This window comes from Zootoca vivipara, chromosome 1 (genome assembly GCF_965207765.1).
Source record: "Zootoca vivipara chromosome 1, rZooViv2.hap1.1, whole genome shotgun sequence".
Classification (NCBI taxonomy): domain Eukaryota; kingdom Metazoa; phylum Chordata; class Lepidosauria; order Squamata; family Lacertidae; genus Zootoca; species Zootoca vivipara.
In genome coordinates, this window is record NC_142582.1 from 9219066 (window position 1) to 9245394 (window position 26329).

The following is a 26329-nucleotide window of genomic DNA, read 5'->3' on the forward strand; positions in this document are numbered from 1 at the left end:
TCTGGTACTGTCTTCCCTCGGTGGAGACAGCAGCTTCCCTGAATCTCAAGCTGAGAGTACAAGTGTTCCTTGATCAGAACTTCCCAGGGGCTCGTATTTTAAGTCGAATGCATACTGGGAGTGGGGGCGATTGGTTTTGGACTGGGGCTGAGAGGTTGATTCTTTGTCCCTGGCTCTGTTCCAGTGGAGAACGGCCCCATGGTATGGGAGAAGGCAGACATTTCTGTTCCATCCTGCTTCTGTTCTGCCTGCCCTGTGGAACACCCTCCCACCAGGCGTCAAGGAAACAAATAACTGTCTGTCTTCTAGAAGACATCTGAAAGAATATAGGGAAGGATAGGGAAGTTTTTAGTGTTTTACTGTGCTTATTGCTTAATGTGTTCCATTCATTGGAAGCCACCCAGAGTGGCTGGGGCAACCCAGTCAGATGGGCGATTATGGGCGAATAATAAATTATTATTATTATTATTATTATTATTATTATTTATTATCTGGGCATTTTTCACCTGGAACTCATTTCTGGCACCTCTCAAGTGGGCGCCAGTGCCATTATAAGAGAACTGACTAGAAAAATGCTGACTAGAAAAATAGCACTGATTATTTTCTCACAATCAGCGCTGTTTCCATTCTGCTGAAATTCAGTCTCTGCCAAATACTAGGCTAGCCGACCTAAGTGATGTAAGTTACATAACGTTTACTCATTTTTATGTGAAGGAAACATCAAAAGCATGTAATAAAAAAGACCCATCATTAATTATCCATCATAGGTAAAGGTAAAGGGACCCCTGACCATTAGGTCCAGTCGTGACCGACTCTGGGGTTGCGCGCTCATCTCGCATTATTGGCCGAGGGAGCCGGCGTATAGCTTCCGGGTCATGTGGCCAGCATGACAAAGCCGCTTCTGGAAAACCAGAGCAGCACATGGAAACGCCGTTTACCTTCCCGCTGTAGCGGTACCTATTTATCTACTTGCATTTTGATGTGCTTTCGAACTGCTAAGTTGGCAGGAGCTGGGACCAAGCAACGGGAGCTCACCCCGTCACAGGGATTCAAACCGCCGACCTTCTGATCAGCAAGCCCTAGGCTCAGTGGTTTAGCCCACTTAAACCCTCCCAACAAGAATGTGAACAAATACCACTAATATTTGCTAGACTGATTTTGGCTCCTGACCACCACTTCTTTTTCCTTCTCCCAGCCCCCCAAATTCTCCAACATCCCTAATTTAGCCCAGAGCATCTGCCTGACATGAGGACGGCCTCAGGTTCGATCCCTGGCCTCTCCAGGTAGGGCTGCTGCCAGTCAAGATTGACAGTACCGAGCCCAGTAGACCAATGTTCTGAAACAGTACCTGACAGCTGTCTTCCAATATGATATTTGTATTTGGCCCACAGGGGGAGTTGCAGAATGTGGATATGGCCACCCATCCACATGGGAAAAGGTTGGTTGGCTGGCAAGGGTGATTTGTTGCTGGGAAAGTACTTGTGCGGAAAGGGACGAGCAGCTTTTCCTCCCACAGCATGTCCCAGCCTGCTTTAGATTAAGCAAAAAGACTTGGAGGGGGGAAATTATGGAACAAGGATGATGTGCAGTCGGAGCCTCGGGCAGAGAGGTCTTTCCTGGCCCTTTTAAGTGAAGATTCCAGAGGCTGGGGCAGGGGACTGCCTGAATGCAAAATGTGGGTACTTTTGCTGGGCTGTGGACCCCTCCGAAAGGTTAGTAGTGCCTGAGCAGGAAGCATCTGTCCAAGGTGAACATAATTGGATTCTGTGCGCATTTACTATCCAGAAGGGAGTGAAATTCTATCCAGTGCACTTCTAAAACACTGGAGTGTTTTCTTTCTTTTCTTTTCTTTTCTTTTTAACTGCGGTAACATTAGCTTTTTCAGAAAAAGAAACTAGCCAAAGACAAGCACCGCACTGCCAACACTTCTGCCAACTTCTCCATCTCATCTTTGGAGAATGAAAGGCGATCCCGCTTACAGTATCCACATGATGACAAAGGCGCACTGCTCTTTCCTAGGCGCAGACAAAGAGCAGGCATGTGGTAGGCATTTCAAGTGGAGAAGCCATTCCCTGTTGAGAATTGTGTGTGGAGCGGAAATAAGGATTTCTCAGTGCAAGGTGGCCAAGAATTCCATTTTGTAACGTGTGCTTTGTGCTTGCAGGACGGATGGCATGCCTAGCGATGGGGAAAGACATATTGCCCGGATTATAGCTGGACAAATACTAGTCACCCTAACCACCCTGGCTCTCAAGTTGCAGCAGAGAATTCCCAACTCTCTCATCCAGTTGCAATTCCCAAGATACCAGGAGTGCAAACTTGAATAAAATCTTGGGGGTGGGGCCAGGTAAGCTCCAACCCCCCATAATCGATCACATGACACAATGCATGCACACCATTTGAATGGCAATGCCCATCACCTTTAGGGCCCTGGACCCCTCAAATATTTCATTGGGGGAGCCGAAGACCCCACAGCCCCTAGGAGCTGGCTCCTATGCAAGATGTTTTGGGGGAGGGGATAACCTGGTCTGAAGCTGCTATATGTTTTTTGTGCTCACAGAGCAAAAAGGCTGTCAAGTGTGTTTGTGTTTGTGAGTGTGGCAATTCTCCCTAGCATTCTGAAGCTTTTTCCTTCTCTCCCATTTCCCATAACATCTTGGTGATTGCATGTGCTTTACCAGCTGCACTGGTAAAGTACAGGATCAGGTTTAAGGTGCTGGTTTTGACCTTTAAAGCCCTATGCGGCTTGGGAGCCTCGTACCTACGGGACCGCCTCTCCTGGTATGCCCCGCGGAGGACCTTAAGGTCCACAAACAACAATATTCTGGAGATCCCGAGCCATAAGGTGGCTAGATTGGCCTCTACTAGGGCCAGGGCCTTTTCAGTATTGGCCCCAACTTGGTGGAACGCTCTTTCACAGGAGATCAGGGCCCTGGGGGATTTGTCATCTTTCCGCAGGGCCTGCAAGACAGAGCTGTTCCGCCTGGCCTTTGGGTTGGACTTAGTCTGACCCCTGTGTTTTCCTCCCTCATGGCTTGGATTTATTTTATTTTTTTATTAAATCATCTTTATTCATTTTACACATAGAATACAAGAAAGAAAAATGAGCACAAAAAAGAAGAAAGAAAAGAAAAGAAAAAAAACAAGAAAAGAAAAATACAAAAATACAAAAAAGAAACAGCTACAAAAAGAATAAAAATATCTAATAATCTTATATCATTCTTAATTCATTTGGACTCCCCCGGTTCCCCCCTCATTGGTTTCTTATTTCAATCCTTATAGAGCAGTTTTCACAAAATACCAATTATTTTAAAATCAATTAACATTTCCTCTCAAATTACCACCTTTCAGTTTTATCTTAAAAACCTAATTTTTAATATACATACATTCTAATTAATATTTCCCCAACTTAAATTTTTACCAAAAATGAAATACTATCTTAAAAATCATTTGTCCCCCCCCCTTCCCCTGGACTCAGTTTACCCAGATATCTCAGCAAATTCCTTAAATCATACCAGTGTCGGACTTCCAATCAATCCAGCCTAAAAACACCTAATTATAACTTTTCATCCCACTCCTACCCTTTCCGCAAACTTCCAACCATACCTTTTAAAACCAACCTGTTGTTTCCCCACTTTTCTTGCTGTTTCCCAACACCCTCCTTCCATCTTTTTCCCCCAGCGGTTTCCCTGCCCTCCCTCTCTCACTGGGTGTGCAGGAAACCCCCCTGGTTCACCGTTGAGGAGTTCTTTTTTCAAGTCCTGAAGTTGCCCCACATCTCCCACTTGTGGAGCATTTTGCCGTCCTTCTTTTTCCTCTTCTTTGCAGTTTTGAAATTCTTCTGAATTATCCATGCATTTGTGGTTCTTCCTCTAAGTCCTTAAGGTTGTATTCTTCTCTTCCCTCATCATTATTCGTGTTGTTGCTTGGCTCATCAAGTCTTTTATTGATTTGTTTCCATTGCGTATTGTTCTTAGCCAGCTCATCTTTAATATTCAAGAGTTCCAAATAGATCTTTTGATAATAAAAGTCATGTGTAAATGCTGGGACTGTCATGGCTTGGATTTATGGACTACAGTGGAACCTCGGTTTATGAACACCTTGGTTTACGAATTTTCGGTTTACGAACGCCGCGGACCCATCTGGAACGGATTAATTCCCTTTCCATTACTTTCCATGGGAAAGTTCGCTTCAGTTTATGAACGCTTCAGTTTATGAACAGACTTCCGGAACCAATTACACCCATGCTTCGGGTTAAGTACGCTTCAGGTTGAGTACTCCGCGGACCCGTCTGGAACGGATTAATCCACTTTCCATTACTTTCAATGGGAAAGTTCGCTTCAGTTTATGAACGCTTCAGTTTAAGTACTCCGTAGACCGTCTGGAACAGATTAATCCACTTTCCATTACTTTCAATGGGAAAGTTTGCTTCAGTTTATGAACGCTTCAGTTTATGAACAGACTTCCGGAACCAATTACACCCATGCTTCGGGTTAAGTACGCTTCAGGTTAAGTACTCCACGGACCTGTCTGGAATGGATTAATCCACTTTCCATTACTTTCAATGGGAAAGTTCGCTTCAGTTTATGAACGCTTCAGTTTATGAACAGACTTCCGGAACCAATTGTGTTCATAAACCGAGGTACCACTGTACTTAAAATGAGGCTGCATTTTAAATTTTAATATTGTATTTTAATCTGTCTTTTAATTAATTGCTTTTTATGTTTTATTGTAATTTTATTGGTGTTAGCCGCCCTGAGCCCGGTTTTGGCTGGGGAGGGCAGTGTATAAATAAAAATATTATTATTATTATTATTATTATTATTATTATTATTATTATTATGTGTGTATGTGTCTCTGTGAACACATATTTTTGTTATGCCTGTTCTTGGTCAGCCCAACCTGTATCCAGTCAGCCTTGGTTTGCATGAGATCTTGATCTAATGGCTTTCTGTTCTGCAGCCATACACCAGAAGAAAGCAGGGACGGCAGCCTTAGTTTCCTTGCCAAAGAATCTGAGTGTTCCACATGATTTAATCTCCAGAATAAAACCACTTAGTTAGATGTCAAAGCTATGCTTCATATTCAACGTTTTCCAAACCCCAACCAAGTCAACAGCTTGCACATTCTCCCTCTCTCTGCCTTTTGGGTGAACAACAAAACAAAACCACAAGAGGCGTCTGTATGCTGTCACCACACAAATATCTGCTGTGAACCAGCTGAAATGAGAAACAGGACAAGCACCATTCAATCCCCATATTCTCTTGAGTTTACTTTGGCAAAACATGGTGGAAAGTCGGGATGTGATTCTTGCATGATCAAGAGTGGGCCACAATGTTCAGCGTTCCTAGGGACCAAAGATTCCAAGGAACGAGCTGTTTCTCTCTAAAGCATAGATATCATCTCCTAATGTTCAGTGTATCTTCTTGAGAGTATTTGGAACTGGTTCTCATTTTTCTAAGAACGCGTCTTTTACGACAGAACATGAAACTTGTACATATGTTGCTAGGTGTTCGTGATGAAGAGACTCCACTCTCTTTATTAACTGTGAGTACAGTCTCAGGTCTTTCTGACTTCTCTGAAATCTCCTTCCCTTTTGACTCCTGAACCAGGGTTTCCCTCACAATACATGTCCCACAAGCCAGCTCCATCCAACTCCTGGAAGCCAAGGCCAGTGCATAATTTCTTCTCCAAGGTCCAAGGAAAAGCCCTGACCTAGGGGTAGGATGAATGTTGTTTTATGGGTGGCCCTGCATTAGAATCATAGAATCATAGAGTTGGAAGAGACCACAAGGGCCATCCAGTCCAACCCTCTGCCAAGCAGGAAACACCATCAAAGCATTCCTGACATATGCCTGTCAAGCCTCTGCTTAAAGACCTCCAAAGAAGGAGACTCCACCACACTCCTTGGTAGCAAATTCCACTGCCGAACAGCTCTTACTGTCAGGAAGTTCTTCCTAATGTTTAGGCGGTATCTTCTTTCTTGTAGCTTGAATCCATTGCTCCGTGTCCGCTTCTCTGGAGCAGCAGAAAACAACCTTTCTCCCTCCTCTATATGACATCCTTTTATATATTTGAACATGGCTATCATATCACCTCTTAACCTTCTCTTCTCCAGGCTAAACATACCCAGCTCCCTAAGCCGTTTCTCATAAGGCATCGTTTCCAGGCCTTTGACCATTTTGGTTGCCCTCTTCTGGACACATTTCAGCTTGTCAGTATCCTTCTTGAACTATGGTGCCCAGAACTGGACACAGTACTCCAGGTGAGGTCTGACCAGAGCAGAATGCAGTGGTACTATTACTTCCCTTGATCTAGATGCTATACTCTTATTGATGCAGCCCAGAATTGCATTGGCTTTTTGAGCTGCTGCATCACACTGTTGACTCATGTCAAGTTTGTGGTCTACCAAGACTCCTAGATCCTTTTCACATGTACTGCTCTCAAGCCAGGTGTCTCCCATCCTGTATTTGTGCCTTTCATTTTTTTTTTTTTTTTGCCCAAGTGTAGTGCCTTGTTAAAATTCATCTTGTTTGCTTTGGCCCAGTTGTCTAATCTGTTAAGGTCATTTTGAAGTGTGATCCTTTCCTCTGGGGTATTAGCCACCCCTCCCAATTTGGCATTAAGACAGAGACATTGGACAGAATGACCACTGATAGTGAACCTGTGGCCCTCCAAATGATGCTGGACTCCAGCTCCCATCAGCCCCAGCCAGCACAGCCAATTATGAAGGATGATGGAGTCTGTAGTCCAACAACCTCTGGAAAGCCACAGGTTCATCACACCTGGTCTATATAGTCTACTGGGCATATTATTGATTACTTCAAAGGAGACTCTACAGCAGGCATCCCCAAACTGCGGCCCTCCAGATGTTTTGGCCTACAACTCCCATGATTCCTAGCTAGCAGGACCAGTGGTCAGGGAAGATGGGAATTGTAGTCCAAAACATCTGGAGGGCCGAAGTTTGGGGATGCCTGCTCTACAGCTTTTTATTTGATCTTGATGCAAATGATTAAATTTCTATACAGTTTGGGCAGATCTGCTTTCACAACCACATGCTCCCATTCAAGTAAGTGGACTTACATGGAAGTAATGGAAAATATATTGCACATGAAATAGGCGCGACCGAAGAAGATGGAGATGGAGGCAGGCAGGCATATCTCTTGTTTTCAAGAAAAACACAACCATGATCTATTCCAGAGCTGGCAAGCTGATAATGAGTTGGCGAATTGGAACAGTTGTAAATGTTAAGGTTATATATATATATTATAATTGTTCATAAACATGTACATGAATGTACAGGCACATGTCTGAAACAGCACAGGAAGACAGGCCTGACTGACACCATTTTGACTCTCTCTGACCAGAATCACACACACATTTCCACATGACTATCAACTTGGGAGCCATAATCCTGTCAGCCGGAGGCTCTGCCAACTGGGCATTTCCCCATCAATTGTGCCAGACTCCTAGCCATCTCATTCACAAGAAGACTCCTCCGAACAAAAGATAGTGATCAACTTTTAAGAAACTGTTAATTTCTCTTTGTGTTTAGGAATTCACACCTGGGAGGGGTGAGAGGAGGACTAGGAGAGGTGTCAAAGGTGCTCAGATTTCTACCTTGAACCCTCCCTTTTTGTGAGGTATTGATTACATAGCTGTGATGTAGGAATGATGTATTGGGGGTGTTTCTTGGTGATGGGAAAACTGATAAAAGTGGAGGTTCTCTTTTGTTCTGGGTTCCTTCCTTGATCTCTTGTGTGAGGGGAAGGACCCTGTTGCAACAGCAAAAATAAAGGCTTTGCTTCTCAAAATTCTCTGGTTGGCCTCTGTTATATTCTCCGACCGATGGAGAACCCAATAAGGGCTCTTGTGTACCCCATAAGGGAATAAGAGAAGATTTTTGCTTATTACAGTACCAGAAGAACTCTCAAGATCCGGAGCGGCCAAAGGCCAGCTTTGGTAAAGGGGGGGGGAGAGAGAGACTTAGAAGTGTGAAAAGTCAGCAGGATCCAAACAGATAGCGGAGAATTCTGTTTGACAACCAAATCGGTGTTGCCTGGAAAAGATAAGGCTCTTGCTGGGAGGGGAGACAATAATTGTTTTTAGTGTGACAGATAAGAGATTAGACCTTCTTCCTTCTATGATATGCCGAGTTCGAAATATCCTACGCTGCTGCTGCTGTTAAATATTTAAATTGCTGGATGCAGCTACCCAACCTCTCCCCTCCTCTATCCATCCGTCCATCCGTCCCCTGGGGGTGCTGAATTTCCTCTAAGCTTTAATTTAATTTTAAAGTTGGAGATAGTTCTGCCATTTCCTCTTCCCTGTGATCATTTCAACGTGGACTTATCTGAAGGGCAGGGCGGGGAAAACTTAAAGGAAAAATAAACCAAAGGCATAGCAAACACCGCTGATTGATCTGTCTCCTGAAGAGGAGCCCTGCAGGGCTGTTGCAGAAGAAACAACCACATGCCTCGTGGCACCTTGAGCATTAACACATTTAGGCCACAATAGATTTGTTGGGTTTTTTAAAGGTCCGCACAATGGCAGTGAGTGCATAGGCCCCCTTTCTGCCCGGTTCCATGCCCCTTTCCTGGCCATTTCTGGATCGCCACGATGCACACATGCATGGCTGCACATCAATTGGACATGCATAAATTAATTGCCGCCTGCAAAGTAGGCGGAGCTGCTTTGGGTGGGAAAAGTCTATTTTTGCCGAAATTGCATGCAAAAATGTGTCTTTTGGGGGAAATTTCCCCTAAAATGCTGGTGAATTTTGAGGAGGATTAGAAAGAAAAGAAAACCCAATGAGGTACAGTGGAACCTCGGTTTATGAATTTTCGGTTTACGGAAGCCGTGGACCCATCTGGAACGGATCAATCCACTTTCCATTACTTTCAATGGGAAAGTTCGCTTCAGTTTATGAACGCTTCAGTTTATGAACAGACTTCCGGAACCAATTGTGTTCATAAACCGAGGTACCACTGTAATGTGGAGAACTGAGCTTAAGGGGGGGGGGGCGGAATCCGAAACTGAAATTGTCTGATCTGCCTAGCCCAACTTCACAGTGTTCATCTCGGGACTCAGCTATACAGCTGCAATTATAACGTTTTAAGTGCATTATACAAATGTGACACTTGATGGCGATGGTGAGCTTATGGCAAATCAAATATATTTTTCAAAATGTTTTTAAAAAGCATTTTCACAGTGTTTTTTTGTGTGTGTCTAGATTCCACCTAGGTAGCAAAGGGTAAAGGGACCCCTGACCATTAGGTCCAGTTGTGACTAACTCTGGGGTTGTGCGCTCATCTCTTATTATTGGCCGAGGGAGCCGGCGTATAGCTCCCAGGTCATGTGGCCAGCATGACAAAGCCGCTTCTGGCGAACCAGAGCAGCACATGGAAACGCCGTTTACCTTCCCGCTATAGCGGTTCCTATTTATCTACTTGCATTTTGACGTGCTTTCGAACTGCTAGGTTGGCAGGAGCTGGGACCAAGCAACGGGAGCTCACCCCGTCACAGGGATTCGAACAGCCGACCTTCTGATCAGCAAGCCCTAGGTTCAGTGGTTTAACCACAGCGCCACCTGGGTCCCTCGCCACCTAGGTAGGGGCACAAAATATATACCGGTACCGGTAAATGGCATTGCTCCCATGCTCTTGCCCAAGCAGCAATCAGTAATGTACAGGGAGAAAACACGAGGCTCCTCTTTTCAGTGGCAATTGTGCATCAATCACCATGCCTAATCCTGCCTGTGGATGCTACAGTTTCCTAGCACCAATGCTACTCATTTTTTTAAAAGGATACCCAAGTGTACGTGGATATACCTGCAGCCCAGCCTTGGTTCACCTGAGGTGGCTTTGCTGCCCCTGTTCCTGATCAGCTTCCTGACTTTAACCAAGCCTCTCTACAGCCTGCTTCTCACTTACATGCTGGAAAGACAGCCGTTAAGTAGCCAACATTTGTGACTTCAGCAGTAAAACCACAGCCCTCACAACCCCGCAATGGCCAAAAAAAAAAAAAGACATTTCCATTCCAATCCTAGTTTTAAATTAAACGGTAATGAAAAATCAGCAGTGGCAGCTGGGGCCAGAGACAGAGATTGTCTCCAGAAACAAGAGAGGAAGAGGGAGACAGAGAGAGAGAGAGACGGCAAGGAGAGCTCCGTCTGGCAATAAAGCAGTTGGTAAACCTTCAGTAAAAAAAAAGAAATTAGGGAAACAAATCTGGGAGGGAGACAAGCAAAGAGGCGGCTGCTCGTCTTCTCTGGCATGGAGGAGGGGCAGCCCCACAAATCCGCCTCTACTTTATGAATGGACATTTGGAGATGGGGAGGAGAGAAGGAGAGGAGTTCTGCAGTCTTGTGCTGACATCTGGAGGAAAGAGGGGGGATTTGTTGTCGATGTTTTTAAACAGATTTCACTTCGAGGAAAGGGCAGAAGAGAAATGGTCACTCTCTCATACTCATACTCACACTCACTGGGCAGAACTTAAGACTGCAAACATTTCCTCTTGGCAGACGGAATGATCTTGCCTCTCCTTGACCCACATGCTGTTCTAGGGGTTCTCTAGAGTTGGGGGGAGAGGGGGGAGAGGGGGGAGAAAGCCCCATTGTGTGGCAATGTCCCCCCTTCCCCATGAAAATAAGACACAAGACACAAATGAATGGATTTTAAGTGGGCGAAAAGGCTACAACTTTATTGGTTACGGATGTTGAGCGGTATTGGCTTAGGCATTGGAACCTAACCGACTATATCTAACTCCAACCCGTGTGTTGGAGTCTAGGAGAAGTTAACCACCAGTAAGGAGCCCAATGATGTACATCTACCAGAACTCCTCCTGTGGCCACCGTTAGAGGCGTGCCTTACGGCCCTGGCTTCACCAGGCTCTGGACCAAGCCCCGCCCCCGGAAACCTTTAACGGAATACTTCTCCATTTCTTGGGCAGTTGATGACACAACCATCATCTTTTTATGCAAATTTCCAATGCCTAACCACCAAACCAAAAGTTGTGACAAATTGCTACGAGGTAGGCGAAAAAACCATCTTGGCTAGCCCAAGTGGGAAAAGTCCTACCAGGTCCCTGGCCAACCAGGCGACCAACCGAAGTCCATAGCAGCATCAGCCTAGGCTAAAGGGTGGGTGGGTGGGCGGGTGAACCGATTGCACTGGCGAGCGAGGAGACAAGAGGCAGAGTTCCCGCCTCCAGGATGTTTAAAGACTGCAAGTCCCGCCCCCCCGGCCGACCTCATTGGTCGGCCCTGGACTGACGGAGGCGGGAGCAGCCAATCGCAAAGGGGCTGAGCTCTCAGCCCCATCGCGAGAGTTCAGTTGTGATGCCCACAACACCACCTCTGTCGCAGGCGCGGAAGTGGTTTTGTGCCAGCAGGACCTATTGCGTGCATTGAGTGTGCTATCCCACTCCTACAAGATTCAAGCTGAAACTAGTTGAAAAGCTTGAATGCAAAAAGAGAGGTGTTTGCGAGGTGGGGCAGGGTCGTTTCTGAGAAGAGAAGGTCTGCTTGGATTTAGAGCCCTTTCTTTGCATTGCCAAATCAGTCCAGGTTCAACTATTCATTTGTGAAGTGTCGAATTGCTTTGGAACAAATGTGTGACGTCTGAAAACAATTGCTCCCTTCTTGATTAACACGGGTCAAACTAGTTCACTGGCCCTGGGCAACTTCTCATCAGAAGCAACTGCTGGCCCGGAATTATAGAGTCTTCGTGCTATTTATTTTTTTCCCTTTTCTCTAGGAGCCTGTATGCTTGCATTTCAGCAAAAAGACCGAGTATTAATTTCAAATCAACAAATACTCTTTTTTATGCTACTTATTACTGATGGGGAAGCGCCGTGACTCAGCAGGAGAGCATCTATTTTGCACCGAGGTTCAACTCCTGGCATTTCTACATAGGACGAGAAACATTGTTTGAAACCCTGGAAAGCTGCTGCCAGTCAGTGCATGCAAAACTAGGTGGACTCAGATTAAGGCAGCATCCCATGTTCCTAAAGTATTTTAAAATTTAAGGTGCCCTGTTGATTTGCATTATAGTAGTAGTGAGACATAGCAACTTAAACCTGCCAGGAGCATTGTCTTGATGCCTCCCACATGCGCTGTGTCAGGAAGATTTTGAGCATCACATGTCAGGACAGAGTCTCAAACAAAGATGTGCTCTCCCAAGCCCACATTCCCAGCATGATCACACTCCAGTCTCATGCTGGCTTGGTCTTGTCCACAGAATGGGAAATGACGACAGCAGTGTCTGGAGACAGACAGGTCATGTATCCATAGCAGTGACCAGAGAAGGAAAGACCGCCGGGAGGAGCACAGAGGGAAGAGACGCCATAGTCCATCTGCAGCAGCACAACCGGATGCCTTCCTCTTCCCCAGCTGCAACAAAACATGTCCCTCCCCTATTGGTCTCTACAGCCAAAGCAGGCGCTGTACCTCTCCCAAGAGAGACACATGCCAACCTGTTTTGCTGGTGCTTAGTATACTGCACATACTAAGTGAATGTGAAATGTGTGTCAATAGGAACACAGAAAGCTGCCTTAGACCAAGTCAAACGCATTGGTCCATCTAACTCAATATCATCTACACTGATTGGAAGCGCTCTGCAGGGCTTCAAGCAAAAACCCTGCAGATTAACACAACCCTGAGATTAACAGTCTCATGCTCTACTGACTGAGCTATTGTTTTAGCATTGCTGTTTGCCACCCTGGGCTCCTTTGGGAGGAAGGCTGGGGTATACATTTAATTATCATTTAAGTATCGTTCCTCTTTAACCAGGCATTTGGTTGATATGATTTACATCCTATGCATAGCTGCCAAGTTTCCCCTTTTCTCGCGAGGAAGCCTATTCAGCATAAGGGAATTTCCCTTTTTAAAAAAAAGGGATAACTTGGCAGCTATGATCCTATGCCCTTTTAAAAGGGGTGGTATTGGGTTGCTGTTTTTATTTTTATTAGGTATTTTGTGGTTTTATATCTTGATTTTATTCTGTGAACTGCCCTGAGACCCCAGGGAATAATAATAATAATAATAATAATAATAATAATAATAATAATAATAATAATAATAAATTCATTCATGAATCACTTCCTGTGAACCAATTTACAATAAAAGAACATACCTAAAACAGCTACACAGATTAAAAAAACAGTTAAAACATACAGTGGTCCCTCGACTTACGAATTCAATCCGTTCCGAACGGACCTTCGTAAGTCGAAAAAATCGTAAGTAGAAGCCTATGGGGGGGGGGAGGAAATTCGTAAGTCGAAAAAATCCTATCTAAACCGCATCCAAAATGGCGGACGGAGCTCCGTTCGTAACTCAAAACATTCGTTAGTCGAGTTATTCGTAAGTTGAGGTACCACTGTATATATAAAGCATAAAGTAGCCCAGGGCAGGAGCTAGTGTCTGAATTTTTGCAAATGTCAGCCCAAGCAGAGAGAAGAGCACTGGTTGGGTTCAGCTTCAGGCAGGAAAACGTCACGGGCCAAGGTGGTGGCAGCAGTGGGCAGAGAGAGCAGATCAAAAAAAATTTCCCCCTCAAAGGCTGGAGTCCTGATGAAAAACCCCACTAGTGCCCACCTCAGCTCCCCTTCGTTGCTAAACAGCAGCTTGTGGGCTGGTTGTGTTTTCATCAAGACCAGGGGCTCGAGAGAAAAGGATTAAATCACCCCTCCCTGTGTGTCAGTGTCCGAATCCGAATTGTTGCCGCCCATCCCATTATTCTAAATGGAAACAACAGAGGGACACGAGGGCATCGAATTTGGCCCGAGGAGATGGTCCTTTTCCTGGGTCGTGTGCAAGGCAAGTCCATCACCGGCAGAAGAGAACAGCGGAGGGTCCATACAAAAGGAACAGGTGGGTGAAACAGACTGTGAATAGTCAAGAGTTGTACAGTCAAGAGACGATAGTGATGCAATACAGAGTCAATAAATGAGACAATAAAGGCTCAGTACAAGCCTCTTGGGCTTTTGCAGCCAGAGGGAACAATTATCCATGTATGCTGATGCTGCCTGGCATGCGATGAAGCAAAAGGAAGCCCCAGGTTACAGGCATTTACTATATTTGCACAGCAGCTACCCCTAGGAAAGGATGGGGCTCTCTGTTCTCTGGCCACTTTTCCATTTGCTAGAGGGCAAATCGGGGACAAACCCAGCCCAGTTTGCATTTAAAGGCAAGCTGACCTAATCCACACTGCCTGAAATAATAGGTGAACCAAAACACAGTCATCCTTCAGCACTGGCCCCTCTCCGAATTTTGCATCACAGGTCTCGAGTTAAGTAACAGAACCATAGAATTGTAGAGTTGGAAGGGACCCTGAGGTTCATCTATATCGTTTTTTTGGCCAAACTTGCTTTTTAATTTTTGCCAATGTCCAGAAGTGCGTAGAAGCGACTTCCGGTGCCGGCACGGCACCAGAAGAACATGGCCACCGGCAGGAGCTCCATAATCCGGGGGAATATGGGGTATTTTGCCATTCGGGACACAGTAAGAAAATACGGGGGTTTCCCGGGGGGGAAACTGGGTACTTGGCCTGAAGCTGAACCCAACCAGTACTACTACAAATCCTGGATATGTCCAGGAAATTTCAGACCTCCCCAACCCCCTGCAATGAAGCAATCTAGCCCACGGCCACCCCTGGGTGGGCTCCAATCAGCAATCTTCTTGTTAACAGCCAGACACACTGACCCATTACACTGACCCATTACACCACCTGTGAGATGCAAAATAAATTGCATATACTACGGTGAAGCATGCATTAAAAAGCATTTATTCTTAAAAGACTTCTGGGAAACGATATATAATGAATTGAAACAAATGCTGAAAATATCTTTTCCAAACAAACCAGAAGCTTTTCTTTTAGGTATTTCAGATGCAGAGATCCAGAAGGACCAGATGAAACAATTTATGTATGCAACCACGGGACTCTGTTAGCCCAGAAATGGAAAGATGGTACAACTCTGTCCAAAGAAAAGTGGCAGACAAAATTGATGAACTATGCCAAGATGGCAAAACTACAGGGAGAGTTCAAAACCAAGAAGTGGAGGTCTTTAAGAAAGAATGGGGAAAGTTTATTTGAAAAACTATTGTAAACAATTACACACATTGGTAGGATTGACAGAAAACTTGTAGTAAAAATTTGAACTATGGAATGATAAAGGATTTATAAGAATGGAGTAATGAAAGAGATGCAGAGGGGGAAATCATTATATTAATGAGGGGGAGGGAAGTCAAAGGGGATTATATGTTTATGTTTTTAATTCGTTTGCTTATGTAAAATAGAAAATACCAAAATAACTTATTTTAAAAAAAAATATATGCATTTATTTGTGAAAATAACATACAATTGATTATTTTCGGGAAAGTGGCTTTGTAAAAATGTGTACATTTGGCAAAAATGCATACGGGGAAAAATGTCCAGCAGGAGAAATTCACACTGGAACGCTTATGAGTTTTCATGAGGACAGTTGTTGTTTTTTCTAATTGCAAGCTGGAAACGCAAGAAACTGAGAGAAACCAAACTTGGCAAATTTGCTCCTCCCTAGCTAGCGGACAACCTGCTCTTCATTTGGCAAGCTGGGGGTGGGAAATGATTCCTTTGCAGGCTCATTTTCCAAATAGACAATAGTGGTGGTATTCAGACCACAAGGAAGCACAGAACTATGTTTTGATCCTTAAAGCACCGCTGAACTTAGGGTCCCCAGAGATAAGCATTGGGAACCAGCAAATCTTGGCAAGCAGGTGTCTCCCATTTATATATGGGCACCAGCTTCTACGTGTCACTGAATCTCAAAAGGATTTTGGATGCCACATTACTCTCACTTCTTCCAAACCCAATCTTCCCAACCAGAATGGCCGAATCAGGAGATGAGTTACATTTCCACAGCTGCTTAGTTCCGCGTCCTTTGATGAGGCGCATTGAGCATATTTACATGATAATGCGCTAAGTTGTTGCTGGATGGGATTGGGTCCTTTTGTTTGTACAGTTGTTCTGTTGTCTTCTGCCCATTCTCGCAATTTTGGCCGAGGGCCAGGTTCTGTCGCTTATTGTGCGCAAGCACAAAGCATGGATCAATTAACTCTAAGACAATACTCGAAATCAATAGAAATTGCTCCTGGCCATTTGCATCTGGGGGGCAGAATGTAAATACATGTCTTAATAATTCTGAACCAGAGCTTGTGAGCAGGGCACCTTCACAAAGCAACTGCCGACTCAGGCGATCTGCCACTTCTTCAATACTTCTACTTGAATGGGGTTACATTTAAAACAAACCCGCATTATTGCTAGTGGTTACATGTTATTTTCCACTGTGCAATTGTAATATTCAACACGTTCTGCTTATTGTGGAATATACAGACACTGCCCTTCCTCTAGCCAAGCTGAATAGGTTTCTCATCTTGCATTACTAATGTATGTAAATTGCAAGAGGTCACAGTTTAGTCTCTTTGCCTGATAAGAGCTACATGAGCAAAAAATGATAATAATTGTAGTGAAGAAGCACAGACTGAAACTCCCACCTCCCAAACTTGATCCACTTGTTGAACTGGAAGGGAACAAAACATTGGGTGGTTACTTTCATGCACTGGCTGAATGCAGAGGTGGGAGGCATCACTCGAGGAAACCCAAGGGAACCCCCAGAGAAAAAAGGCCCAGAGCCAATCCCAGGGGATTGGTGTGGTGTTGGGGCGACGATGATTAGTCAGAAGGGGAAGAGGGAGGACACTGGGAGGTGGACGTGTCAGAAGATGGAGAGGCAACAGGGTTTAGTGAGCAGGAAGAGGATGGGTCAGAGAGCAGTTCAGAACCAGAGGCAGGAGCAGAGGCCGGTGAGGGCAAAAGGCAGAGTGGAGGCAGGCTGACGATGAAGCCAGGGAGTCTCCGCCTCCCGCTGTGACCACCTTTACCTTCCTGGTCTCCCAGAACCCACAGAGGTATGAAGAGTGCAGAGCAGAGACAGACAAGGCGTGGGAGTCTCTCTTTCTTTTTAATTATTTTGTGATTTTCAATTTCATACATTTCAATAATTTTATAATCATTTCAACATTTCAAAACTCAACTTCCTTCCTCCCTTTTCTGCAGTTCCTTAAATTTATTTTTAATGTTTGCTGCATGTCCAAATTTATTTTAATTTTAATGTTTGCTGCATGTCCAAATAACTGCAGGTTATTACAATAATCCTGCCAATGTTCTTATCTGTTTACATTTTATTTGTAAATATTCAATAATCCATTTCCACTCTTTTATAAAAAGTTTGTTACCTTGATTTCTTATTTTTCCGGTAAAGGTAAAGGTAAAGGGACCCCTGACCATTAGGTCCAGTTGTGACCGACTCTGGGGTTGCGCGCTCATCTCGCATTATTGGCCGAGGGAGCCGGCGTATAGCTTCCAGGTCATGTGGCCAGCATGACAAAGCCACTTCTGGCGAACCAGAGCAGCACATGGAAACGCCGTTTACCTTCCCGCTGTAGCGGTTCCTATTTATCTACTTGCATTTTGACATGCTTTCGAACTGCTAGGTTGGCAGGCAGGAGCTGGGACCAAGCAACAGGAGCTCACCCCGTCACAGGGATTCGAACCGCCGACCTTCTGATCAGCAAGCCCTAGGCTCAGTGGTTTAACCACAGCGCCACAGTTTCGCCATTTCTGCACATTCCATAGGTTTTTGTATCCAATCTCCTTTTGCTGGGATTCTGGCATTTTTGTGCAAGTAACATTCTTGCCACTGTAGTCGCATATATGAATAAATTTCTATACAGCTTGGGCAGATCTGCACTTACGACCACATGGTCCCATTCAAGTAAGGTGTTGGAGACTCAGATTGCTTGGGGGAAGGAGACCGACCCGGGGGAAGAAGACTTAAGGAGCTATAGGAAGGTGGGGACCTTCAGTCCTTGCCTCATTGGGCAAGATCTACTGGGAAGAGTTGCTGTGACCACTAGGTCTGTGCTGTTTTTGGTTAGCTTCACTGACACAGGTGTTTTTATCGCTGACCTACTCCTGTCGCTGGTTCCTGGCACATGCCTTTTCATAGGGGAAGCAGTTTATAGAGGACACACTTCTCACATCATTGCCCTACTGTCCCCCACTCCCCCGCTCATGGCTGAACCTTGGCAGAAGGCTATGCTAGGGAGACCCAAGCATTTTTGCCCCTGCGCAAACCCAACCTCACCACCATCGTGCCCTGGCAGCAATGATAATGTCAGAGGGTGGCTCCATGGCCACTAGCCATTAGGCTACAACATGCACTTGGTGCTGACACTTACACACAGATGTGCGCTCACAGTCCATCACTGTTATCTCTCACCAATGAGGCCATGACTCCCCTTCCCTAACTTTGCACCCCAGCCACTCTAGGTGGCTTCCAACAGAATATTAAAAACATGATAAAACACCAAACATTAAAAAACTTCCCTAAACAGGGCTGCCTTCAGATGTCTTCTAAAAGTCAGATAGTTGTTTCTTTCCTGGACATCTGATGGGAGGGCGTTCCACAGGGCAGGAGCCACTACCGAGAAGGCCCTCTGCCTGCTTGCCTGTAACCTTGCTTCTCGCAGTGAGGGAACCACCAGAAGGCCCTTGGAGCTGGACCTCAGTGTCTGGGGGAGATGAAAGGTCTATCTGTGGTACCTGACTGGCCATGGCTTGGCTTATTCTGCGCATGCTGGCCATCAAGTGAGAGACTTGTCTGTGTGAGCCAACCCTCTGTGTCACTAGACCCTCACTTTCTCTCCATATGGTTCTGAGGGTGTTTGGGCCTAACTGATGTATTTTTAGAACCGGCCCTGAGACTGCCTTAGATTCTGTCCCTGAAAGCACTTAGTGCAATTCTGGAGCCAGTGTCAGACGGCATTTCTCCAGCTCCGCGAGCCAAAAACTCTGCCCAGTGCTTTCTATGCACAGGGACAAACTAAGCCCATTAATTTCACAACCAATCAGTGGAGTGTTCTTTGAGCTTGGCAATTTGCTGCGTATCTGTCAGACAGCAGGCTGCTGCTCATTACAAGCTAGTCTGGTTATGCGTCTAATTCGCAAATGCAGAATGCGGGAAATGTAACATATGCAAATAGCCTTGTTGTTGTCATGCCCTTTCATAAGTGATCTGGCATTTGGGGATAATGGCTCCAACCTTACTTGATGTAGAGCTGAGCCAAAATCCCTTTCCCAACAATATGTTATTGGAAGGGGAGAATACAGGGAGGATCAGAGGTTTTTGTGTTCACTGACTTTCCTTGTGGTTTTCACTCAGAAAAGAACTGCCTATACTTGGGAGAGGGGAAACAGCGGAAGGGCCAGGGCTGTCTTTTCCCGGGGGTGCCAAATTCGGGGGGGGTGCCAAATGTATACCTACTGTCAGGGCCGTCTTAAGCATATCTGGCGCCCTGGCGCCGTGGTGCGAAGATCCCTTTGGCACCCACCCCCCGTTTCCTAGCGTGGCGGGCGGGCGCCCCCTGGCAGCCCGGCGCCCTGGCGCATTGCGCCACCCAGCTTTGCCTTAGGGCCGGCCCTGCCTACTGTACACCGGTCCCTTTCAATCGGCGGCAGTGAAAAGCAATGGAGCGAAAATCCTTGCCCTCCTCTTCCATCGCTCTGTTACTCCGTAGCATCAAATATTCCCGACGAGTCAGGAAACAAAAGCACTTTATTCTGGTGTGCCGTTGTTACAGGTGAGTGATTTCCCTCCCCAAAAAGTTCAACAACTTTGAGTTCACCTCCCCCCCCCCCCAAAAAAGGTCAACAACTTGGGCTTTCCCCCTCCCCCCAAAAAACTCAATAAAAGTTAATCTGTGGGCAGCTAAACTGAATTTGGGGGGGTCTTTGCACCCTGGTGGCGCATATGCTAAAGACGGCCCTGGGAAGGGTGTAAGGCCAGCAAGTATGTAGCAAATGTCCCCCCCCCCCCAGGCAGGTATGCATACCAGCATGAAGAGATGAAAAGTCACCCACTAGAGTGGGGGCTTTTCAAACCCATAATTACAATGCACAAGCTTTGAATAAATGGCCATTATTTATCCATTTTCCCTATTCGATGGGACAGTTTTGACAGAAATAGTAATCTACTTGAAGAGCCCAACGGCTATTTGATATTAATGCAGGCAATGATAAATTAAAGACCAGAGAGGCCCTCCAGTTCTAATGAAGGTCTCGGGCCATTAGCGGAAAAGGGGGTCATTGGTTTTCCTTCCACCGCCCATCCCTAGATGTTAATCCCTCTCACCCAGACAAAAGAAATTGATAGCATCATACCGTGAATAGGCCATAAACTCCTTTGGCCTAGCGGGAGCCAGGTAGCTTTGAGAGGTGTCCTTGTGGTTTCAGCTTCAGGGCTAAGTTCCGTAGGGGCATAACTCCTCATTTTGCTTAGCTTTAATTCTGCATAGAACTACAAAATACCTGGCTAATTTATAGAACAAATCATAGACCAGGCTATGTGAACTAAGAAGCCCGATTTTCTCATTGCAATCCTTACAGTCCATTTGTCCCATTTTGAACTGTGGTCCTTGCTGTCTTTTTAATCTAGCTTTTTATATCTATGATGGAGCTAACCAGCACAAACTTTAACATTTGCTGGTACATATTGCTTTTAGCTTTGTTGTTGTTGTTGCTGCTGCTGCTGCTGCTGCTAATTCACTTGTCTTTAAGTTTGAAAACATTTTGGGCACCTTTGAGTTTGGGGTACTAATAAGAAACAACAAGAGGAGCTAATTTGAAGTTAGATTAGGCGTTTGTAACTCGAGGTACCACTGTACATGCTCTGGGGATCCTTCTTCCATCATTCCCCTTTAAGAGCCAAGATGGACTCATAGCTGCCAAGTACCCCATTTTCTCCGGGGAAACCCCGATTTTACTTACCTTTTCCCGGTGGTCCCCCATATCACCTCGTCTCCCGTTTTTCTCCGTTATTTTCTCCTGCCGGCGGCCATTTTTTTTATTTCCGATTTGCCCTTCTATGGGCACCAAAAATGGCCGCCGACGGCTTCAAAAGTCACATCTACGCATGTCTGGAAGTGTCAGCGGCGGCCATTTTTGGTGCCCATAGATGGGCAGAGCGACACCGGACGTTGCGTCGACTCCCTTCCTGACATGAGTACAAGTGACTTTCGAAGCCGCCGCCGGCCATTTTTGGTGCCCATAGAAGGGCAAAGCGACACCGGAAGTTACGTCGACGCAACTTCCGGTGTCACATGGCTGCTGGTCCCCGGATTCTGCAGTCCAGGACTTGGAAGGTAAGGATGGACTGGATGTGTTGGTGTAACCCGAACAACTCTATTCATGGGCAAGAGAAAGGTCAGCTGAGGTTTCATCCCGTTCCATTCATTCACTGTTCATCTTTAAACAGTCCACATGTGAATTGCATAGTTTTCTGAACTCATTAACACCCCCCCCCCAAAAAAAATTATGCATTTTCTAGACATCCAACTCTCCAAAAAAGCATGCATGGCTGTACTAATGCATTTTTCGTACCTATGGGAAAATTCAGAGAAGCATGTGGTCTGTTTAAACACCGTGTTCCCATCCCTGTAGACGTCCAGGAATAGCTCAAATTAGGCCACTTTGGTTCAAAACACAGATGGAACAAAATTATCCACCCCTGGCGCACCTGTGCATGAGCGCACAGATCTCAAGTGTTTATGACAACGGCCGTGCTCCTGGGGTGCCTTTCTTTTGGCCACGAGAGGAGAGTCAGAATGTGTGTGTGTGTGATGTTGTGCGATGGAACTGAATTCATGAATATTGGATATTAAGAGATTATGCTTCAGGCAACTGTGGGAGCATATGGTAGTTAAATGCAGGTCTTCTCAGCTACATGATGGACTGTCTAGCTTATTCCTGCTATAGCGCTATCAGCCAATGGAGCTGTTACATTTTTTTTAAAGTGGGGGGGGGTTGTCTCTGCCTTTAATTTTATCTTTTAAAAAAGAACCCCGTATAGCACTGCAGCTGTTCCACCATTAGCAGCCTTGAAATAGAACATGTTAACTTTGCCGAGCAAGAGACAGCTGCACGGGGCGTGGGGAGAACGAAATCCATTTGAATTGATTAATCCATGAAGATGGCTGCTCATATTTTATATTCGCGTTGTTTAAACTCAGACATGCTTGCCTCCGAGCCATTCCTTGGTTCTCTAACCTTCCTCAAGTGATGATAATTTTAGGGATCCACATAAAAAACGAACCCTGTCCAAACAGCCCAACACCTCCAGCTGCACACTGGGCCCCTGCCCTTCTTCCGTGTCGCCAGCTGAGCTTTTTGAGATGGCCCTCCAGGGGGCTCTTTATCGGGTGTGAGGTAAATAACGACCCCCAGCTTTAGGCTCCTCCGCCTCCTTCGCTCATGTCATCATGAAATTGGCCCTCACAATGAGCGAGGGACTTCATACTAACATTATTAGAGTCTGAAGAAACACGCGGTCTTTCTGAGCGTGTCAAGGAACATAAGCCCCAAGAGAGCAATAAGGCAAGTTCAAAAGTTTCCAGATTGATTAGAGCCAACTTGAACACCGCCTTCGGAGAGCATGTTCTTGTTTCCTTCCCCTTGTAAAGTCCTTGGCTCCATCATGAATCTTGAGTTCCTTACTCTCTGTGTAAGCCCACAGTCCAAAGCCTAATTACTGGAATGAAAGACCTACAGTCATACCTCGGGTTGCGTCCGCTGCAGGTTGCATTCTTTCAGGATACGAACGCAGCGGACCCGGAAGTGTTTACTTCCAGGTTCCACCCCGTGTGCATGCGCAGAAGCATTCTGTGTGCTTCGCGCACATGCAGAAGTGCTATATCGCGCTTTCGCACATGAGCTCTATCACCGCTCGGGTTGCGGGCTTTTCGGGGTGTGAACGGCACCCCGGAATGGATTGGGTCCACAACCCAAGGTACCACTGTACATGATTTCGGACCTAGAGAGCCAGTGTGGTGTAGTGGTTAAGAGCGGTAGTCTTGTAATCTGGGGAACTGGGTTCGTGTCTCCGCTCCTCCACATGCAGCTGCTGGGTGACTTTGGGCCAGTCACATTTGTCTGAAGTCTCTCAGCCCCACTCACCTCACAGAGTGTTTGTTATGGGGGAGGAAGGGAAAGGAGAATGTTAGCCACTTTGAGACTCCTTCAAGTACCGGTAGTGATAAAGCAGGATATCAAATCCAAACTCCTCCTCCACCACCTCTTCTTCTTCTTCGCTGGTGACATTGGTCAGCTTCCCCCAGCCTGGTGCCCTCCAGATGTACATGTCTTCCAACTCCCATTGTCACCAACCATTGGGCATGCTGGCCGTGGTGGATGGGAGCTGAAGTCACACAACATCTGGAGGGGAAGGCTATCGTAGATTGCACCATATCCATTAAAGAGAGTTTTAAGATTTAACTAGAATAGAATTGTATTTTGAGATAAGTATAAGAGATTTACAGTATTGATAAGTCATTAAGAGTATTAACAGGTTTAGATAATCATTAAAAAGATTGGAATCAAGATATGGAAAGTACTAAGGAAGTAATATAATGAAACGTAGTTGGGAGGGATTGGACGAAATCGATAAAGATTCATGATAGAAGATTGATTAGATTTTTTATTGTAGTGTTTGTATTTTATTTTGCTGTGTATAATTTGTGGTTTTTTTGTGTTGTATGTTTTGTTTATAAAACCAATAAATATATATTAAAAAAATAAATAAAGAGAAAACTGGGGAAGGGGGGACCCAGCTGATGCGCTGTGGCAAAGTCACCAGCTGATGTGGTCTTTTGCTAGAAACATCTTTGCCCATATAGGACCTGAGCACTCTCTCTCTCTCTCTCTCTCTCTCTCTCTCTCTCTCTCTCTCTCTCTCTCTCTCTCTCTCTCCTTTGATTAAACATAATTTTTTATTTTAAAAAATGCTCACACTTGAAAAGGAAGCGCTCAGGATCATTGTCATATCACACATTTTGTTTCTTCCTTCAAGATAAAAATCATCTTTAGATTTTAACACCTTTTCCTCGCAAGTTCTACATCTCAGCTGTTCCCCTTGCTGTCTCTACTGATTTAATTCTGTTAAATTTCTGCCTAAAGTCCTTTTTTTAGTTCTTTCTCCTTTCCTTGTGTAATGACAAGTAGACAACCTTCCTCAGACATATTTGGTGTTTAACCTTGGCTCTTTCATTTTCCCCTGAAAGAGGTAACTATATCTACCCCTTTCTTAAATAAGAACTTCATGTCTGAAGAATGCAAAAGCGGTTGACCCAAACCTTTTATTCGAAATAAGTGAGATTGCTGTATATCTGAGTCACTGCTGCTGCCTCCGGTAGTTTTTGTACATTTCTTATAGTACCGTTTTTGAGCAGAGTGATCAGAACAGCATATGGTCCTTGAATAGGGGCTTCCTGGCTATTTAACCAGTGCCATAATAATTTCCTGTGGCTTAGATTTGATACATCCTGTATTAATGCTTCCCAGGATTTCGCAGTACAGGTTACGTTCAGGTTTTCTTGTGGGTTTATTATTTCTCCCAAGGTTAGAGATCCCACATTGACCATAGCTGACAAGTTCTCCCCCTTTTTAAGGGAAATTCCCTTATGTTGAATAGGCTTCCTCGCGAGAAAAGGGAAAACTTGGCAGCTATAAACATTGACTTCTGCAGGGAGTTGCTAAAGACAACTGCCTCCACATGGAAGTCTAGCCAAGAGTTTGAATTATGGGTTGGATCCACACGCAAGTCATGCTTAGAGTAGACCCACTGACGTCAGGGCCCTCGATGGCAGTGGTGGGGATTAATGAAGCAGCGTGGCTACCTCCAGATCCACAGCCCTGCCATTTCTGCCACCTGGGGTGGAAGGGAAGCCTCTTCCTCATGCAAGTTCTCAGGCTGGCACTAAGCAAAGAAACGCTGGGAAAACAACAGCCATGAAACTGAAAAAGTATCACTTTGCGGAAACATACATGGATTGTGGCGCGCGGCTGGATGTACGTAGAGTTGCCCCAGAATGTCCTTTGTTCCACATTTTTAAGCGGTTCAACCTGATTCTCGCTCATATGCAGTCTGAAATCCAATTTTTGCACTCCCCCCTCCAAACTTTGTGATACAGTTCTTGGATCAAAAAAAAAAAAGCGCCAAGATCCAGATATTTCAGGGTTACATATACAGTGGTACCTCTACTTACGAATTTAATGTGTTCCGAACGCACATTTGTAAGTCAAAAAAAATTGTAAGTCGAATCCCATAGGAATGCATTGGGAGAAAAAATTCGTAAGTAGAAGCAACCCTATCTAAAAATTCGTAAGTAGAAAAAATCCTATCTAAACCACATCCAAGATGGCGGACGGAGCTCCATTCATAAGTAGAAACATTCATAAGTAGAGTTATTCGTAAGTAGAGGTACCACTGTATAACAAAATAGGCTCAGAAATAATGTGAGTTTTCTTTAAAAAATAAATAAATTGCAGATTGACATGGAACTGGCATGGAGATGGATCAGTCTATCTCTAGGCGCACTCAGAGGCTGCGGGAGAGTGACTAGAACAACGAGGGGCAAGTTTTCCTATACTCTGCCCCCCCCCATCACCACCCCTGTCTTGGACCCTCCTGAGGAGGAGCTGCCCCCAAAGGATTTACTCTTGCTCTCTCTGACATCTTTCTGGGAACGGTCCTTTGCCTTTGGTCAGGAGCACGGAGGCGGTTGGCTTTTAGTTTTTCTTGAAATGCGAAGACTTTGCAGTCTTAAATGTTTGTAATTTTTGTGTACATCCTATGTGAACTGCCTTGGGGGCCTTTTTTTGGCCAGGAGGCAGCATAGAAATAAACTTCTGACACTGGGGGGAGAAGCAGTCCTACCATCAGCACCGATTTCAGGTGAGATTGCACCAATTTCCAGCTCACTGAAAGTGTGCACGATCTTGTGGAGCTTGTGAGATCTCATAAGATTTCTTCGTGGAATTGTAGAATTGGAAGCGGTCCCAAGGGCCATCCAGTCCAACCCCCTACAATGCAGGAATATCAACTAAAGCATCCATCACAGATGAGCATCCAACCTCTGTTAAAAAGACCTTCCAAGGAAAGAGAATCCACAGTCTCCCGAGAGAGACCATTCCACTGTTGAATGGCTCTTCCTAACAGTACGTTTTTCCTGATGTTGAGTTGGAAACTTCTTTCTGGTAACTTAAAGCCATTAGTTAGAGCCCTACGCTCTACAGCAGGAGAATACAAGCTTGCTCCATCTTCCATGTAACAACCCTTGAGATATTAGAGGATGGCTATCCTATCTCATCTCAGTCTCCTCTTTTCCAGGCTAAACATACCTAGCTCCTTCAACCTTTGCTCATAAGACCTGGTTTCCAGACCCTGGATCATCTTGGTT